Below are 13,442 nucleotides of genomic sequence, written 5' to 3' on the forward strand. Positions count from 1 at the left end.
TTTATTTCATGAATATTGTCTTCGGTTACCGCGATAGTTACTCATGAAATAAAACTATGGAAACGGATTAAATCGCGTATAATGAATTTAAAATACATCCCGACGTTTCGAACTCTTTACAGCGTTCGTGGTCAACGGGTGACTGAGGAAAAATTAAAATGTGCAAAAGCTACCCACTTACAAGAAATATTAACGAACCATGACCACAAATAATATAGATTTCTAAGGCACCTGCCTTTTTGTGAACCTTCACACACTATTAATAAAGCCAGTTATACAATATTCAAAAAATTTACCATTACTCTGTTAAAAAAAAATAATTAACCAATTAATCTACACAAAATTGACAAAGAAACAAACTGCAAATGTCCAACACCATACAACACAAATGCCTCACAGCCTTCGTCGTGCTTGTTCCATTATCAGATGTACTACTGGATCCCAAGCCGGTGGTAAAGTAAAGCCATCCTCTCTATTAAAGTTTGGATATTTCTTGATCTCAATGGCCTCTCGCAACATTCTGGGTATATATCGCTTCTCCTTAGCGAGAACCAGAGGCTTGTCAAACTTTATAGCATGATTGACTTTATCCATGACATGTTCAGAGACTGCAGACCTTTGCCGACGGTGCTTGACATCCGCTATGTGTTCCTTCATCCGTGTGGAAATGCTTCGTTTCGTTTATCCCACATATGACAGCCCGCACTCACAGTCTAGCCTGTACACTCCCGCGCTTTGTAGAGGAGTTTGACATTTCACAGGCCTCAGGAATTGGGACATCTTCTTCATAGGCTTGAAATAAGTTTTAATAGAAGCCCGTTTCAAGATGTGGCTGATCCTATCTGTGACCCCTCTAACAAAGGGGAGAATTGCAGGCCGGCGCTCGACTGTAGGGATCTTCAAACGGGCCTTCTGCTTGACACGCGGTATCTTGAGCTCGTTCGCCAACAGCGCCTGCCTGGCATGTCGAAGCTCCGCGGTCAAATGTTGGTCGTCACATATCCTTTGGGCTCTCTGAAACAAAGATTTGCCTACAGTAGCTAGTTGACTGGGATGGTGGTGGGATTTGCTTTGCAAATCCCACCACCGAACATGAACATGTCATGGATAAAGTCAATCATGCTATAAAGTTTGACAAGCCTCTGGTTCTCGCTAAGGAGAAGCGATATATACCCAGAATGTTGCGAGAGGCCATTGAGATCAAGAAATATCCAAACTTTAATAGAGAGGATGGCTTTACTTTACCACCGGCTTGGGATCCAGTAGTACATCTGATAATGGAACAAGCACGACGAAGGCTGTGAGGCATTTGTGTTGTATGGTGTTGGACATTTGCAGTTTGTTTCTTTGTCAATTTTGTGTAGATTAATTGGTTAATTATTTTTTTTAACAGAGTAATGGTAATTTTTTTGAATATTGTATAACTGGCTTTATTAATAGTGTGTGAACCTGCCTTAGAAATCTATATTATTTGTGGTCATGGTTCGTTAATATTTCTTGTAAGTGGGTAGCTTTTGCACATTTTAATTTTTCCTCAGTCACCCGTTGACTACGAACGCTGTAAAGAGTTCGAAACGTCGGGGTGTATTTTAAATTCATTATACGCGATTTAATCCGTTTCCATAGTTTTATTTTATTTCATGAATTTCTTCTTTTTTTACCCCTTTATTCATAAATATTAACTAAAGTTAATAAGCCGCTAATCATCGTTTGTCCCTTGGCGAGGTAAGTTAAATAAGTATAAAAGTATGATGGAAAGGGACAAACAATTTTCATCGGCAAACGATTATGAACAAGGAGATTAGTTTTTAGTTACCTATTTATCATTGTATTATTTTGGCATTTGTTTTTTAAATGAATAGAGTTTGGGTGAATAAAGTTGCTTTTTCGTTTTTTCCTCATAATATACTTGATTGTAAACAGTGCTATGGAACGCATAGTATGACGTAATATTACGGCACATAGGTGTAATAGATTTATTGAATTAAAAGAACTGCATTTACGGCAGTAATATTCATATTTTGTTTAGTGACAAGTAACTCCTGTGTATGTAGTAGATTCAAAAGAATACTGTATTTTTGCATTGTTAGATAATGAGCCTGTATTCTTTTTCCTTATTATGGTCGTCCTCGTATTGCACTTATGATGAGGAAACCGTGACTAGAATCGACTAAATATTTATATGTAGTTTGTGCCATCCACGAAGCCGCTCCTCATTTTTCTTACCAATATCGATTCTAGGTTAGGTATGACATCAAAATGGCTAATTTCGTCATAAAGACTTTTCCGTCTATCAGCGTACTTATACTTATTTTGTTTTCAACCATAGGTAAAAAATGTAAGTGCTTTTGATTGATGAAACCAAAAGGTGAACAGGCGAATAGCTGGTTTATTGAAGATAGTGTCAAATAGGTAGGATAGCTAGTGTATCTAGTAGGTAAATTGTTATTTTTAGATAAGATGAATCGCATCGCCAACAAACTGTTTTATAGTTTGGCGACACTTTAATTATATGCATATATGCGGCTGATCCATACAAGCCGAATCCCACAGGCTTGCCTAAAATTGATTACTAGTAAAGTACCTAATGTAAAGAAAGATTTCTTTTTGCTCACTGTTGCCTAGCAGAAATTTTCACCAGCCGCCACTGGTATACAGTGTCTTTTTTTGTTAAATAAAAAAAAATGAAAATTATGTCTATGTCTACGTAGTTCTAATATTTTTAGGGTTCCGTACCTCAAAGAGGAAAAACGGAACCCTTATAGGATCACTCGTGTGTCTGTCTGTCCCTCTGTTACAGCCGATTTCTCCGAAACTACTGGACCGATTTACTTGAAATTTGGTACACATATGTAAACCTGTGGCCCAAAGACGGACGTGTAATTTAATTAAATGAAATTTAATCATAGGGGTCACTTTTGGGGGGTAAACTTGAAAATTAAAAATCAAAGTTATTAAAACTATATTGTGTTATATATCAAATGAAAGAGCATTTTATGAGCATTTGAAATATATTTTTTTTTTAATTTTAAATTTTTGTACTTTAGGAGTAATTTAAGAAAATAGACAAAAAATGACCATTCCCCCCCCTTATCTCCGAAACTACTAAGCGTAAAATTTTCAAAAAAATACACGAGATAGCCCTCTAGCTGTAGATTACAGGAAAACCTATTAGAAACCTACAGTCAAGCGTAAGTCGGACTTACGAGAAAAAAACTCAAATTAAGATTTTCACTCACTGACGCTGCAAGCAGTTACTAAACGTCTTAAAATTTTGTAAGCGTGATGGACAAGTAGAAAGAAATTCATTTCTGTCTTTTTCTTTTTAGAAATTGTTCAATTTTTTTTTTCATTTGCCAAAATGACTTAAGTTCCTACTAAAAAGGAGGCGCTTAAGACCGTTTGTAAGTGGACTGAGCAAAATTTTGTTCAAATCGGTCCAAAAAAAGGTCTCTGTTGACGAAAACATAGAATTTGTGGCAACGACAGCCCAAATCTGAAGTCCATTTTGCTCTATCTCTTATCGTTTCCGAGATATATACGTAAAGTCTTGTAAGTGCGAAAAGTTAACTTTGCCATCACAGTCGTTCAGGCGCTCATGAGTTCTTTGTATGGAAAAGTCGAAAACCGACTCGCACTTGACCAATGTTCATAGAACGTGTTGTGGTTTTTTACGCGGGTCCGCGACTGACGACGTTCGAATGTTTTGTTCGGAAATGTTTGAGGGTGGTTTCTTTGAAACGTCGCCGGTGGCGGGTGGTTCGACGGGCGAAGGTCACACGCCGCACGCGACGGTCTGTATTCGTTTTGTACAATAGCAACGGACGGCGGGTGGCGTCTTGATATGGAAAATGACTGACTTCACTAAAGATAATGATGAACTCATTGAGGTAATACTAGAGAGGACACTGCGAGCAAAACGTTTGCGCTACAAACATAAGTCCATTGGACTTATGTTTCTGCCTGCACACAAATAAAATGTAAAAATGCCTTCCTGCGCAACAAGATGCTGATACGAGAAAATCGAATAAAACTGACGTGTCACATTTCATCGGTTAGTATACACGCTATGTTAATCGATCTTTATTTAAGTAATTATTTCAATGAAGGGACGCGCTCCTCAAACGCGAAGCTATCGCTGCCATTTTGTTGAACGAAATCATAGATTAATCGCATCATAATCGCACAGACTTGACATGTAGGTAATGAAGTATAGTAATTGTGATTATATTCTGTTTGTAATATATAAAAGAGAAATGTTAAATTTATTTCACGTTATACTTATGAATACTACACAGTTCTAACACGAGTTGTAATCGATATTTTCATACAATAATAACCTATGATTTTCTTCAAGGGCAATTAAAGTAGGTATATGAAAAAATCAATAATGTATTTTTGTTTCACTTAGTAGAACTTAAACATAGCACAATGTATGATAGTGCTAAAATTAAACTACTTACCCCCTTATTCATAAACGTTCACTAAAGTTATCAAGCCGATAAAGTTCGTTTGTCCCTTTCTATCACACCAATACGCCGAAAAGGGACAAACGAACTTTATCGGCTTGATAACTTTAGTGTGCGTTTATGAATAAGGGGTTAGTATTTTACAAAAAGTATAAAAAAAGGTCTACACTAAGAGTGTCGCGTCTAGGTGGTCATTGGTCAAGTCTTACTCTATGACACGGTACCTCCCCACGCATGCGCCGCGCGCTGCCGGCCGGAGCACAGACTTTGTTTGGGGTGTAATTTCTAGTATGTTAGTACATAGTAATTCAATGGATGAATTGTACTTCTGTGATCTGTTTTCGATATACTTAATCGAATATATGATGTAAATTTTTCTTTACTACAATGAAAGTGTTTGAGTACCAAGTTAAAAATTTCACTTTCTTTTTGCCGGTTTCATACAAAAATATCGTTTGACTGTCTCTTTTTTTGGGTAATATCAATATTTATATGGAAACGGATTAAGTCGCGTATAATCTTCTTCCTCTAAGAATTACAATGTAAGTATTTTTGCATTCATTTTGATCAGAGCACAACACAACAGTTCAAAAATCAGTCTACCAGAGCTTCTGAGTTCCGTCGCCGACGACGGGTGACCAAGGGTCAGAAAACCCACGCACCCGCGACCGACAGCGTGTGGTACAGCGGCACATGCGGCTCACATCCAAACATTCCAAACGCCGCCGGGCGCGTGTGACGGGCCAGAGAAACCAGGGCCTTAGGGCTAGGTGATTATCGCCGCGCCGCAGAGGACGCGCTGAGGGGGGGGCGGTGCCTACAGCAGTTGTAGTTGTATGCATACCTAGCTCACGCACACAGACGCGTCCGCTGGCGCCGCCATTGGCGGCTCACTCCGCTATCCTATCGCCGCGCTACAAGTATATCCTGGCGGCCGCGAGCTGTGGCCGCGAGTTCGCGGCTTACTCAGGGGTGGCGCACATTCTCACGGAATGCACGTTCGCACTTTCTATTGTTACTTTACGTCGCGAGGTTTTTTAAGCGATGTCCGCGGGTGGAATGGCTAATAATACTAAATTAAATAGACATATTGAATAAAATAAATACCAAAAGATATTCTTATACAGATCTACTACTGAATAAGTCCCATGGAAAAGTTCAATAAGGCTTGTGATGTTGGAACCTTGAACAATATATTTTAGCACAATATGTTTTTTGCCTCTTATTGCCTATTATACAATATAGGTATACATACCTACTATGGCAACTCTATCAAAGCGCAGAATATGCAGAAGCCACATGGTGGTCTGTGACAGAATCTCAATAGACATTTTCAGAGTTTTTAAAATAAGTACCTAAGTAGGTACGTGAAGTAACATGGTAAATTAAAAAAATATCATTAGATACTTATTGCGAAGGTGTAAACAATTTCCTTCGTTTTGCCACATATCAATAATTACCTATCTATATTAAATTCATTAATCCGTATACAACTATACATTACATTTTTACAGTACGGTAATACTCACCCCGTTATTCATAAACGTACACTAAGTTATCAAGCCGATAAAGTTCGGTTGTCCCTTTCCGACGTATTGGTGTGATAGAAAGGGATAAACGAACTTTATCGGCTGGATAACTTTAGTGTACGTTTATGAATAAAGGTGTTAAAATTTATAGCTACAAAATTTTACATAAAACACCTACTTTAAAATAAAATAAAAAATGTTGAATTTGGTTAACATTATAAAAGACCTCACGCAAGCTGTGCTAATTAGTTCGCGAATTCGTCGAGAGGTGGCGCTAAACACAATTATGCTCATTAGAGAACCTATACTTCTAGCCTAGCCCAGTCTTTAGACTTATGTGAGTAACGTAAAAGTACCTAATAGTTTTGTAGGTACGGAACCCTCGGTGGGCGAGTCCGACTCGCACTTGGCCGGTTTTTTAGATGCAATAGTCCCATATGACGGAAATTAGTCACCTTAATTTGTATACACATAATAGCGTAATATCAAATATGCATTATATGCATATCAACATATGTTTGTTCCTGAGTCATGGATGTTTTCTATGTACATATATAAGTATTTGTATATTATATATATCGTTGTCTGAGTACCCGCAACACAAGCCTTCTTGAGCTCGCCGTGGGACTCAGCCAATCTGTGTAAGAATGTCATTATATTTATTTATTTATTTATTTGCAGAATATTATAAAAATGGGACAAAAACGATTGAGGACACATTGGTTGGGGAAAACCGGTACCTATCGTTTCTTTCTGTTCACACAGGTGAACTTTTTGGATAAGTAAGTATTTTCCTTAGACTTTTATGATCCACATTTTATAATGTAGCAAGTTTCTGAATATAAGGATAAAAGAAGAAAATAAGGCGTTGAAGCCCGTATTTTTAAATTCACATGGTATTTAAACTAGTTGCTGTTCATCTCATCGCCAAACGATTTAGGTAGGTACCTACTTAGCTTCATAAAATTAAATTTCATAAATCGTAGTCCCATTGGCCATTAACCCTGAACGCGTCACAGTCTTCGCAGTGACAAAGTGTCGAAGCATCACAAAACACCTCAAATTACTATGGAATTAACACGTTTCTAATGAGATTCTGTGCAATTTATAGTTTGTCTAAGCTGAAGTTCTGCACTGATCGAAAAGTTTCAGGTTTTTTAGGCGTTCTAAATTTACGAATAGTACCTTCTTGAAATTATAGTAAACATACTTGAAGTTAAATTTTAGAAAATACTGACCAGGGAGAAGAAAAAGTGTCGAAAAAATAGTCGTCCATATACAAAATACTTAAACGCCTGCGAAGTACCTACATTCAAAGGTAACTCAAGAGTTTGTAACTGATTGTTACATGTAGGCGTTACTTACAATGAATACTTATCGCAATAATCATGTTTTAATTTTTAAATTGGATATTTATTTTATTGCGTATTTTGTTACTATTGTATGAGCCATGTTGCTTGATTTAAATATATGTATAAATGAAATGAAATAGCTTAGGCAGATGTATTAATTAAAGATACTACAAATGTATTGCGGAAAGATTTGCCTTCGTATTGTTACGGAAACGTACGAACGTGTCATGCTATTTCAGTCAATCTCAGTACAAGATGTACTGACATTGATTGAACTAACATGACAAATACGAACGTTTCCGGAGAAATATGAAGGAAAGTGACCCTGTTTTCGCACTATATCTATAAAGGGATTAGGTTCGAAAAAAAAACTTGAATAATGAGGTCAGTCAAATTCAACTTCTACATTATCAAATCTTTCTTTGAACAGCTTTGCTACATCTCGGAGATTACACAATACCGATGAATACTTGGTGTGACCATTTTTATCGTGTTCTGAATATTGCAGACACACTTTTTTTGACTTATTTTTACATTTTCTTTTCCGACGTCTCCTTCCCGAGCTACTTTTTCTTGAGCTATGTTCCAAATATGGTTTTCTATGAAGAGGAAGTAACTCTGAAGTTCCGAGATTGCTCACATATTCTTTAATATCCATTCGGTTTTCTCTTGGAAATCTTAAGTAACCAAAACCCACAAATAAATTCAAAATGAATATTAATAACAACAATTTCATCTGCAGCCACATTATCGAGCCGAATAAAAATCCTAAAAAGAAATTGACGATCAGTAATTGGTCGACTAACGTTAACATGTTTTATTTATAAATTTAGGGATAGATACTTACGGCTCTTACGAATACTCGTAATGTATATCTATTAATTCACAAGAGATCCCTTTATTTAATTATTTACTTCCAAAGTGACAATATTGTCATAAAACCCGTCCATAGAAGTTGCGACTTAACTGTACCTAATGAAACCATGCAAATTAATGAAAAATCATGATTTAATCATACAGAGATAAAAAAACTCTAAGAAACAATTGATGGGTTTTACAGGCGGGAAAACTGATTACCTCATACACTTTAGTTATGGTGAGTAAATCTGTCAATTGTGTTTGTTGAATTAAAGTTTACTTTGACTTAGATAAGTGAAAGTGAGCGTGAAGTTCCTAAGTGCGTTTTCGGTTCACATTATCCGATCCGATACCGGATGTAGAACCGCGATATCCTATAATAATTTTTAAGAAAAAAAAACCGTCGCCTTTTGGGTTCTGGTAAAAGCTACTTGCGAATGTTGGATTATGTAGAAATGTGTAAGTATTTTTTAAAACTGCTTTTAATGCTTTCATTATTAGATGGCAACACAAATGAATATACGTATAACGTTAAGGTTTGAGGAGTTTCCTCAATTCCTCATGAATCCGATTATATTATAAGAAATCGAAGCTTGACAAACTTTGACTTGAAAACTCAATATGCTTAACAAACATAACTAAATAAATGTCACTGTTCTGCACTTAAATGCATGCTTTTCTTACAAAAATACCAAAGTCACTATGAGTGTGCCGTTCAGGTTTGAGGAGTTTGGTTCTGGCCATCATCAGCAGTTCCACTGCACCAAATGTCACTGTTCTGGACGAAAGTGCATGCTGTTCTTATAAAAATACCAAAGTCACTATAAGCGTGCCGTTCAGATTTGAGGAGTTCGGTTCTGACCATCATCAGAAATTCCACTGCACCAAATGTCACTGTTCTGGACGAAAGTGCATGCTGTTCGTATAAAAATACCAAAGTCACTGTAAGCGTGCCGTTCAGATTTGAAGAGTTCCGTTCTGGCCATCATCAGCAGTTCCACTGCACCAAATGTCACTGTTCCGTACCTAAATGCATGCTGTTCCTTTAAAAACACAAAAATCACCATATGTATGCCTTTCAGATTCGAGGAGTTCCCTCGATTTCTCCAGGATCCCATCATCAGAACTGGATTCTGAGAAAAATGGGACCAATCTGTATGCATATAAATTCAATCAAAAAAAAAATTTTCAAAATCGGTCAAGTAACGACGGAGATATCGAGGAACAAACATAAAAAATAAAAAAATAAAAAAAAATAAAAACATACAGACGACTTGATAACCGTCCTTCTTGAGATATGAGGCGACGGTTAATAAGTATACTAAAGGCATCATCTTTGACATTTTTTCTACATCCGATATCGGATCGGGTGATGTGAAAACGCTCTAATAACAGCATAAATTGCATGTTTTTTTTACAACAATACAGTAAAATACACTCTCCAGCGATTAGCGATTAGGTTGCCGAAGTGGATCACTACAACAGAGAAAGATAATTGTATTAATAGGCATCTGTTTTTGTACAGAGTAACTAAAGTAGTAGGTACCTTTTACTTATTTGGAATTTATATACGTTGGTGTGGTGCCAAATTCTTTAGCACGTTTCAAGTGCCAAGTTTACACAAAAACTGGGTGGTTAATATAGATACTCCTACTTTCCCTGGACTTTCCAAGTAGAAAGTTAAAGGAAAATTCCTGAATTGGACATGTGGACATTTTACATAACGGCGTATATTTAATTCCTAAGAATTTAGGATTCTAGGCCAAAATTGACAGGATCCTTACATCCGATCCATCTGATAGGAATTCGAAAATATTGATGAACAATCCAATTGTATGTAAGTGTCAATATTACTTAATTAGCAAAATAATATTTTCATTCTCGTTAGAATTACCTTAATCCCAAAAATAATCTTTCTCAATCCCGGCCAATTGTTATTCCGAGCTGCGGATCGTAACACCAAGTTCCGGCTGTTACGTCGTGTGTTGTCCTGTCGGTACAGCTATAAAACGTACGCTAGGCGCTTACAAATTACGATATTTAGGCTTGTTGTTGCCCAATCCCTCATACTTGGGCTAGATTTAACACGAGTAGCAAATTTGAGAAAACAGTATTATAGTTCTTATAGGATAGGTATAAAACGTCGTGTTTCATGATTTTAATGGTCTGTTCATTTAAGCGTAAAGCGTACACTTTGTTGACAATAATACAGTTAAAAGTAGTACCTAGCAGATTTACAAATGTGAGTGTGCATGGGAAAACGTCCCACTGTGTCGATTTCTATAAAGCCGCTTTGTCAGTTTATTCGCATAAAGATACAATAGTAAATCTCGCTTTAATGGTAACCAACAAAGTGGGGCGTTTTACTAAACACACTCACAAATAATTATAAATATTTATTCATAAAATCACTAAATCTGCATAAAAACATAAAAATAACTTAAACTACTAAATTTATACTAACACAGAATAAATATATGTACCTACATAAAAATATTCACAAATAAAAGACAGGAGCAAGCTCGGCGCGGAATGGTAGGGTGCCCAGGGTACGTAGCCGAATGGCACAAAAGCCCACGAAACGAAAGACTCGTAGATATCTATCTCTATCGCTCTTGCTAGTCTGGCTCTGTCGCGCCAATACGCGCGACAGAGCCAGACTACCTTTCGCGGCGTTTCGTTTTCGTTTCGCGTCGCAGAAATGCCATTCGGCTACGGCACCTGAAGGCTGGTAGCATTGCCGTGCTGGATCGCGATGCTTAATTATCCGCTGGGCAAGAAAGCAGCCAGTCCTCTGGTCACCCGTAGCATCAACAAGACGTTTCGACAACTCCTTGAACACCGAGTGTACTCCGGGTCCCCAGGGTCCGAGGGTCGCCACCCCAAACGGCTCAAACATGCAACCAGAGTCTATGGTTGCATATTTGCGCCGTTTGAGGCGTTCGGCCGCTTCGGCGGCGTGCCAGCTTTGGTAGAACTCCCTGGGAGGCGGGACGGTGCCAAAAAAATCCACATATGTGGCGTCCCAGACTAAGGGCCGTCCTAGCTTCCAGGGAATGAGGGTCATGCCATCTGGCCGCTTACCATTATAAGTCGAATTCAAAGTTTCACTTACGCAGCTAACCGATCGCGTCAGGTGTCAAGTTGGTATAGAGGTTTTCGGAAGCTGCCTTGAAAACAGCTCTTCATGGTATGTAGATTAAAGAATACCTACAATATGCTAGATGGTTACTTCAGATGCCAATCGCTGACGCATTGCAGCAAAGGAAACGCCTTGCCAATCTTATAAATAAAGTCCTACATCGCATGTGCCTGTCTATGTTTGTTTTCCCAATAAAACCAAAAACTATTGAACAGATTTTAAATGGGATTTCTTTCACCTATCAATATTAGAATTCCTGAGGAAAGTTTTGGAGTATGTACTGTAATTTGTTAATACGCGCACGAATGCGACGCGGGTCGCCAGTCAGTTTATGATCATCATCTTCCTTGCATTGTTGTCCCGGCTTTTTGCCACGAGTAATGGGAGCCTTCGGGTCCGCTTGGAAACTTTTCTATTTTTTACTAAACGTCCGCACCATCTGGTCTTCCAATCCATAATTACCCTATGGATTGGAAGGTCAGATGGTGGACGTTAGCTCCTATATTGACATAAGTCCGATTTACTCACGATATTTTCTTTCACCGAAATTCTATGATATTTCCTACATAAATTCCGGAAACTTATTGATACGAGCCGGGGGTTTGAACCTGTGCCCGTCAAATTGACTTTATTAGCGGTGAAAGCTTAAAGATTAGTAGAGGAGATATAGCCTTGGGAGTCATAATAATTACCACAGAACCGAAGTTTGGTTTTTTTAGTTCTTTGTGTGTGTCTTTTTGACATACTAAAAATATAGTAAAATATATTTATGCAAAATGCGTTTTTTCGACCGCCAAAAGTTGTATGAAAAATTACTATGGAAAAAAAATCCTAAAATTTAAAAATCGTCTCTGGTATCAACTTATGGGGAATTAGGCGGCAAATTTTTTTATAGCGTTGATGTTTAGCAAAAATATAAATATTTTTCACTATTTTGGTAAAATAAAAAAAGATAAAAATCATAAATTTGATGAAAGGAAGTAATTAAAACATAAATTTCAGCAATGTAATTTTTTTCATATGTCCCACACCATGGTAAATACGGGTACGATCCGCCTGGTGATTAGCAGTTACGGTAGCCTATGACGCCTGCCAATCTAGAGCCTCCACATGCGCGTTGCTGGCCCTTTAGGGTACCTTTCCACTAGAGATGCGCAACGTGATAGTGTTTGATATCCACCAATCATGTTCACTGTTCACAAAGCGTAGCGCTAGTAGGAACGGGTTCGACTAAGCTGATTGTGGATATCAGAAGTATCCATAACACATCTCTGGTGGAAAGGCACCCTTAACAGTCCTCAGCTAGCTCGCAGGATAACGCGCGTCCGCGGGAGAAAAATCCTCCTATTGGGTAACCGTATTTACCATGAACTTGTATTTTGGTGGGGTTCAATATAAGTATATAAATTGTCGCATCCCATAAAAAAACTGTCGATAAAGCATTATATCGAACACGAGAGAAAACCAAAACCTAATAATCATCGGTTTTTCTAGTCATAAATCTGCGCATCCACACACCCTGGACCCGTATATGGTCGCACAGTGCGGCTTCTTCTTCTTCAACCTAGCGTTTTCCCGGCCTAGCGCCAGGGTCCGCTTTCCTACTCAGTCTTCTCCACTTTGCCCGGTCTTCAGCATACTTAGACGTGAGATTGTTCTCTTGTATGTCCGCTCCCACGACGTCCAGCCAGCGCTTCTTTGGGCTACCGGGGCCGCGTGACTTAGAGCCTTGGACAGCGAGATTAAGGCATCTGTTTTCGATGTAGGCTTAGGAGGATTTTTCTCCCGCGGACGCGCGTTATCCTGCGAGCTAGCTGAGGACTGTTAAGGGTGCCTTTCCACCAGAGATGTGTTATGGATGCTTCTGATATCCACAATCAGCTTAGTCGAACCCTAGCGCTACGCTTTGTGAACAGTGAACATGATTGGTGGATATCAAACACTATCACGTTGCGCATCTCTAGTGGAAAGGTACTCTAAAGGGCCAGCAACGCGCATGTGGAGGCTCTAGATTGGCAGGCGTCATAGGCTACCGTAACTGCTAATCACCAGGCGGATCGTACCCGTATTTACCATGGTGTGGGACATATGA

At 38.3% G+C, this 13,442-nt stretch overlaps 1 long non-coding RNA gene across 1 annotated transcript; it reads right to left on the minus strand.

The window, feature by feature from the left end:
• Nucleotides 1–7,727: 7,727 nt before the first annotated feature.
• On the minus strand, nt 7,728–8,321 carry LOC125226496. Its single transcript, XR_007177082.1, has 2 exons — nt 8,198–8,321; nt 7,728–8,118 (listed from the first exon to the last, which is right to left on the minus strand). It is a non-coding gene; the product is annotated as an uncharacterized LOC125226496 (long non-coding RNA).
• Nucleotides 8,322–13,442: the final 5,121 nt, after the last annotated feature.

The sequence above is a fragment of the Leguminivora glycinivorella genome, chromosome 5 (assembly GCF_023078275.1).
Source record: "Leguminivora glycinivorella isolate SPB_JAAS2020 chromosome 5, LegGlyc_1.1, whole genome shotgun sequence".
Lineage (NCBI taxonomy): Eukaryota > Metazoa > Arthropoda > Insecta > Lepidoptera > Tortricidae > Leguminivora > Leguminivora glycinivorella.